The sequence below is a fragment of the Capricornis sumatraensis genome, chromosome 9, assembly GCF_032405125.1.
Source record: "Capricornis sumatraensis isolate serow.1 chromosome 9, serow.2, whole genome shotgun sequence".
Lineage (NCBI taxonomy): Eukaryota > Metazoa > Chordata > Mammalia > Artiodactyla > Bovidae > Capricornis > Capricornis sumatraensis.
The window spans coordinates 59,094,952-59,101,392 of record NC_091077.1 but is presented as its reverse complement, the minus strand read 5'-3'; positions in this window follow the sequence as shown (position 1 = coordinate 59,101,392).

The window sequence follows — 6,441 nt, the reverse complement described above, 5'->3', positions numbered from 1 at the left end:
CTAGTTTTCTAGCATTCCTTTCATTTCTTTGATTTCCTCTGGTTGTGTTTCAGTAGGACTGTAATCTCACTTATAAACCCCTTTATCCGTAACAGCTTCCTAGTGAGACAGAAGGAATACATTCTAATACTCACTGACCCTTATTAAGGAGGACTTAGTTAACCACATCTTTCAGAGTCAAATTTTGCAATTTGTACGTTTTTGAGTGGCAGTTTTCTCTCTTTGGTTCGTGTAAACTGCACCATTGATCATCTCTGACTCACCTTCATATCCTGTTTCACTATGGTCAAGGCTATCTACATTTATTTATATTACTTTAGCCACAGTAGAAATCAAAGTAAGTCATAAAGTATACTTTTCTATAAAAATTCTTTTGGAAGTTAGCTGATATTATAACTCTTAAAAGAAAATTCATTCAGAGATTTTTCTATTCTTAATTTTCTTTCTTTTTTGTTTTTGTATATTTCTACTGAATTCATTTTCAAGATTTCATTTTGTATATGTGTTTTTATATTAAGCCTCCTCAAGTCTCTTATTTTTAAATTTAAGTGTTACAGCTTAGCATTAATTTGGGTAAGATCTGAAAAGAGCTTATTATACTATAGGTTTAGGAATGCTTTGAAAGGATGCCATTATCCTTATGTGTCAAAAAAAGATACGAAGAATTTTCTTCTCTTCTTTGATCTAGTAACTAGATTGGTAGATCTAAGGTATATAGTAGACACAATCGATTGAACGTCAGCAAGGCATTAGATAATGTCTTTCCTGCTATAATTGTGAAAGGATAAAGATATAGGAGTAGACTACTGTGACTGTTTGAACAACTGAACAAGAAGGTAATGATCAATGAACTCACATACCTAGGAGGAATAAATGGAGAAGGCACTGGCGACCCACTCCAGTACTCTTGCCTGGAAACTCCCATGGATGGAGAAGCCTGGTGGGCTGCAATCCATGGGGTTGCAGAGTTGGACACGACTGATGTGACTTAGCAGCAGCAGCAGGAGGAGGAATTCAATCCTGCCACAGTTGTTAATCTTGTAACTGACTTAAAGGAAAATATAGAATGCATGCTTTAAATATGAAGTCACATCTACTGCCATCCTCTCCTTTATTTATTTTACTTTACAGGTGGCTCAGACGGTAAAGCTCCTGTCTACAATGCGGGAGACCTGAGTTTGAGCCCTGGGTTGGGAAGATCCCTTGGAGAAGGAAATGGCAATCCACTCCAGCACTATTGCCTGGAAAATCCCATGGACAGAGGAGCCTGGGAGGCTACAGTCTATGGGGTCGCAAAGAGTCAGACACGACTGAGCGACTTCATTCATTCATTCATTCATTCAACATGAATCTGCCACGGGTGTACACGTGTTCCCATCCTCTCCTTTTTAGGTTTATTTTCTTGACTTACATAGAGAGCATTCCATCTTTTTGGCCAGTCATCATTCCCCATATGAGAGATCTGCTTGATTCCCAACATAAAATCCCACCTTCAGTGGTTTCATCAAATTTATCAGTAAAAGACTTCAAGATAATAGGGTTGAATTCTATTCCTGGAGTCATTCTTTTCTTAGAATTTTTAGAAATTTGTTGCAAAGAGGTTGGTACTGAATTGCTGTGTTACATTATTTACTATTTATTGTTTGGTAGCTTTATCCACAATGTGAGATTATAATGATCTGGAGGGCAAGATGAGGGTTTTTCTTACTTTTCTTCTAAATTTTCCTGTTGATATGTTTCTAATGAAAGAATTCAAACTGTTTTCATATTAATTTACATATTTTTACCTATTAATCTTTTTGTCACCTTATCTAAACTGCCTCCTAATTTTCTATATCATTATTGAGTTTTGAGACTTTTGAATGGTTTCTATAGGTTTATTTGGCTTTGCTTCCTTTAGCTTCTCATATCAATTTGCATGTCTTCAATTTAGCACTTACAGTGTTATCTTTATACTCAAGGAGCTCACAGTTTAGCAAGTTAAATATAGATGGTACAATTCAAATATAACATTCTAGAAAATATATTTTCAGTCTGTGAGTGCATAAAGATCCAATTAAAATAATAATTTTTAAGATTATATCTCTCATACATCTTTTCTAATGATAGTATCATTAGAGAAGTTCTCAAAAAATATACTTGCACAACTGAATCTTGGAGGATAAATAAGAGTTCTGTAGCAAAATAACACTGGATGCTGAAGGAGGAGGGCGCATAGGTATAGATAAAAGTGAGCTGAAGTCTATGAGAATAGACATGAATATGGGAGAGGGCAATGGCACCCCACTCCAGTACTCTTGCCTTGAGAGTCCCATGGATAGAGGAGCCTGGTGGGCTGCAGTCCATGGGGTCGCTAAGAGTCAGACACGACTGAGCGACTTCACTTTGACTTTTCACTTTCAGGCATTGGAGAAGGAAATGGCAACCCACTCCAGTATTCGTGCCTGGAGAATCCCAGGGACGAGGGAGCCTGATGGGCTGCCGTCTTTGGGGTCGCATGGAGTCGGACACGACTGAAGCGACTTAGCAGCAGCAGCAGCAGCAGCAGCAGACATGAATATGTGAAGACTATCAACTGTATGAACACAAAATCGTTCAGTAGGTGGAAGCGTAGGATACCTGCTAAGGATACTTGCAAAGGAGCCTGAAAATAGGCCAGCACTCCAAAGTCCCTAGAGTGGCATGCTGTTTACAGGGTTGTACAGTGGGTCAGCATGACTCAGCTAGCTCTGAATTGGATGGCAATAAAAATTCTTGCTGGGATATGGATTTTCCTACCATCCTAAATTGAAACATTTATTCACTCTCTGGAAAATGTGATGGAAGGCAAGCTAGGGTAAATTGCATATTGGTAACAATGGGGAAAAGGGAATAGTTTCAGCTTCACTCAGTGTCTGACTTTGCCTGTTCCCTTTGAAGCTTAATTATAGCCATTAGTGGAAGCCTGTTAAATGTTTGCTAACACACTCTACAATGTGGAGAGAAAGTTTGCCAGTCTTTTAAAATCATGAGAAAGCAGTATTTCACAGATCAAGTGATTTAGTTCAAACAAGTCATTATTATGTTTGCCCTGAACTCTAGAGAAAAGCCTCTGCAAGAATTTTTAAGTTCAATGATACCATTATTTCTGCTATACAAATCTATCCCATATCTGTCAACTCTGGTCCAGACAAATTACCCCAGGGAAACAGCAACTGGGAGTGCCTCCCCATTGCTTACAAAGCCTAGCCAGTAGAGTTAAAGAGCTTTGGCTTAGGGATCATTCTGTGAACTGGCATACTTTCTCAATTTCATCTCCTGGTTGCCTTTGCAAATACCAGAAGCACATACCACTAGACTAGACTCTGAGTAATCTCTATTTTCTGTTCCTCTACTTTTGTCCATTAATATTTTTTCTCAAACAATTGTTGCTACCTCTACCTATCAGAATCTGATTCAATAGCCTATGTGAAATGTTTTCCCCAGTTGCTCAAGAAGGAATCACTCCCTTTCTTCAGACTTATAAAAAACATAATGTTTTACTTTTTCTTTTTTGGCCACACCATGCAGCATGAGAGATCTTAGTTCCCCAACTAGGAATTGAATCTGGGCCCTCTACAGTAGAAGTGTGACATCCTAACCACTGGACTACCAGGGAATTCCCTATAAATGTTTTTATGTAGAATAATCTCAGTTAATATAAAAATTATCCCAATGCATTATGACTTACACAGGAGGAAGTCTGTTTTTTTAATTTTTTTCCAGTTTTGTAAAGTTCAGGTCATTATTCCTGATTTACAGGCAGCTTTTCTCCAACCTGTGATGAAGAGACCCAGTCTCCTTTTATTTCTGGCTTCAACACATGGCTCAGGTTTGCTGTGTCCATTTTCATCAAGGTCATGGGAAGAAGAGTATCATTATGTGAAGGAGTCACATAGGATTTTTTACTAACTTGGCTTTAAAGTAAAACACAACACACTCATCATTGCTGAGAACTAGTCACACAGTCACAGTTAATGGAATTTGGGATAGAAAACTCAGTTCCCCCACCTCGGGAGGCTCAGGGAGAGGCTTTAAATCAAAATGAGAAAAAATGTTACAAGAAGCTGGGGGAAAGGGGACTTTTTAAAAAACTTATTGATGAAAAGTTTAGCAAATGTGGAAAGTAGGGAAAATACCATCCAGCAAACTGATAGATCTTGCTAAGGAGATTTCTAGGTTAAATGTTGAAAATATCAACCTTACATCCTAAGGTACAGAAAAAATAGAGCTGAGCTAAAGAAGGAATTGTTCATTTTTCAGCTCCTCTAGAGGGCATATAAAACCTAGGGCTTTCTGGATTTTAAACAGTAGTTGTCTTTCATCCTGTGTCTCCCTCAGAAAGAGACTCAGGACAAAAAATAAAAGCGTGGTTGCTGCCAGTAAAACATCACAGGGTATATACAAGTATGAAACTATCAAACCCTCTTAAACCTCAGATAGTTTTCAGATGATCCTTCATAAGACCATTGTACTAGTCAGTAAACTTTCTAAGGCTCTTAAGGATATATCTCATCAACTCTGTGAAACAATGAAGCGCCTACATGGCATTGTCTAACAGTCACTATACAGCAGGGGGCTTCCCAGGTGGTGCTAGTGATAAAGAACACGCCTGCCAATGCAGGAGACATAAGAGATGCATGTTCAGTCCCTGGGTCAGGAAGATCCCCTGGAGGAGGGCATGGTGACCCACTCTAGTATTCTTGCCTGGAGAATTGCATGGACAGAGGAGCCTGGCGGGCTACAGTCCATAGGGCCACAGAGTTGGACACGACTGAAGCCACTTAGCACACATTCACGCAACTATACGGGGAGCAAAGGTTGAGAAGGGCTTCTTTTGAATAGATTTGAAGTGTGCCTTTTGTCCAGTAAAGTGTAATGCAAAATGGTATGTAAAGAACCTAAACCATTTTTGAAGAAACTCAGCAAGCCTAGATTAAAAGGGACAGACAGTAAAAAAAAAAAAAATAAAGAGGCTTTGTTTTGTGAAATATGATACAAAATATTTATGGGCAGAAAGTAGGTTAAGAAAATTAGTTAGCTGTAAACCCAGGCCATTTTTTTGTGGGGGGTTTTCTAGTGGAGGGGAGGTGACTCAGAGGGAATAACCAAGAGACCAGAGGACAAAATCTAAAACAACAGAAAATTGCTCCCAGGTAGCATTGTGGGGGCTTTATCAAAGAAATAGCCTGGCTGTTAGAGATTTATGATGAAGGAAGTGGCAAGATTAAAATTCTGTTTAGATAGAATTATTCTTGCTGAATGTGTTGTGTTGATGTATAATGTTAATGCATATGGAAGGAGAGGTAGGATGGTAATTAGAAGATTATTATAATAATTCAAGTTAAACAAGACAGTGACTGCCTGAGAATTAACAAGTGGAGGTGATGAAAAGTGCTTTAGGACATATTTTGAAGATAAAGCCAAAAGAATTTGCTGATGGATCACATGTTGGGTGTGAGAAAAAGAGTGGAGTTAGGATGATTATAAGGTTTTTGGCTTAGCAACTGGAAAAACTGGAGTCAACATTTTATGAGTTGGGGAGCAATGAGAAAGAAATAATTGTTGGGGGGAAGAATGTTAAGACTCAGTTTGGTACAGAATAATTTAGATATTCTGATATTCAAATAAAAATGAGGAATGAGCTGTTGTGTACAAGAATCTAGATTATTGAAAAGAAATGTGTGTGCACCTGTGCACACTCAGTCAGTTCAGTTCAGTCACTCAGTTGTGTCTGACTGTTTACCACCCCATGAATTGTAGCACGCCAGGCCTCCCTGTCCATCACCAACTCCCAGAGTTCACCCAAACCCATGTGCATCAAGTCGGTGATGCCATCCAGCCATCTCATCCTCTGTCGTCCCCTTCTCCTCCTGCCCCCAATCCCTCCCAGCATCAGGGTCTTTTCCAATGAGTCAACTCTTCGCATGAGGTGGCCAAAATATTGGAATTTCAGCAGCATCAATCAGCTGTGTCCAACTCTTTGTGACCCCTTGGACTGTAGCCTGCCAGGGTCCTTGGCCCATGGAATTTTCCAGACAAGAATTACTGGAGCAGGTTGCCATTTCCTTTGCTAGGGGATCTTCCCAACCCAGGGGTTGAACTTCTGTCTCTTGCGTCTCCTTCAGGGGGTTCTTTATCAGCTGAACCACCAGGGAAGCCCGGAGGACAGAGATCACCAAGAGAAGAAGTACAGATAAAATCCAGATTTGGTCCAAGGCTGAAACACTGCAGCACTCCAGTGTGTTTTGATCAGTTGATGAATAGGAATTTGCAGAGACTAAGATGAAATATCCAAGAGAAAGTTGTGTTGGGAGCCTAATAGGGGAGAAAACATATATGAAATGTTGATTTGTAAAATGAAATGAGAATTTAAACCATTGGCTTTTGCAACATAGAGGTATCTCTGGTCTTGATGCTAAC